The sequence below is a fragment of the Hetaerina americana genome, unplaced genomic scaffold (genome assembly GCF_022747635.1).
Source record: "Hetaerina americana unplaced genomic scaffold, ioHetAmer1.1.p SCAF_54, whole genome shotgun sequence".
Lineage (NCBI taxonomy): Eukaryota > Metazoa > Arthropoda > Insecta > Odonata > Calopterygidae > Hetaerina > Hetaerina americana.
The window spans coordinates 2,776,162-2,777,213 of NW_027287139.1; positions in this window are offsets into that span (position 1 = coordinate 2,776,162).

Here is a 1,052-nt window from a genome sequence, read left to right on the forward strand (position 1 = left end):
TGGAGTTGTTTTAATTTTTTTAAGTGTAAACTTTTAAGAATGAAGTTTTCTTGGTAGTGGCCTGGTTTGCGGAATATTTCAAATCTCAGTAAAGGTATTTTTCTCTGGGTAATGACGGATTGGTGGCTGTGCTTCAGACAATATCGGTATGTGTAACTTACAGAAGTAATGAACAACTAAGAAAAATATTTCAAGAACTTCGGCCCAACATATAAGTATATATCTTCATGAAACTCAAAACATGATACTGAAGCACTTGACGCTCAAAGAGTAAAGACTGGACTAATTTGAATGGAGAATGAATGGTATAGCTGGACTGCACACCAAGTAAATTCATTTTATCACATAAGCTTCACTGCCTTCCTAATTGAAATAAAATTAGCGACTTTCAAAACATTGGCATACACCGATATGAAGCCTCAACGGCATGACTATGTCCAACACCCATCATTGAGTTAAAGAGCCAAATCCCGCATAGTTGAAAATCCTATCAAAACATTACTGATGGATCACTCCAGCAGTGCCAAATGATTAGACTAGTGCTTATTGGCAGATAAGATGCAGTACAAGCAATTTCTTCATGGTTTTCTAAGTAAAACGGTCAGTGCCTAAGAGCAAGATTAGTTATTTTAAGAAGGGCCGCAGCTTAATCATCGCAATGTTTCATGTGAAGACACAAAAGCACCTTTGTTAAATATGGAATGCAATTGAACCGTGAAGGGAGCGTGAAGAATCATTGCCGGTGCATTTTATGATGCAATACCGGCGTCGAGTGGCAGTCATTTGAACCGTATTGTAATATTACTAAAAGATTAAGACTACCCAATCCAAAAATATTTTACAATATACGTATTATAACATTGGTTCATCGAGTAATCAATTCCAGCTGCAGCCTATTTACCAATACCGTGGAACTGGAACAACGAACCTCAAGAGCTCCCTAATTAATTCCATCTCCTCTTTCCTAGTTACAAATTCTGGATGTGGCATTTCATCGAGTTCCTAAGACCAACAATGCAATCCCCATAACTTAAATTTCTGCCAGTACTGTC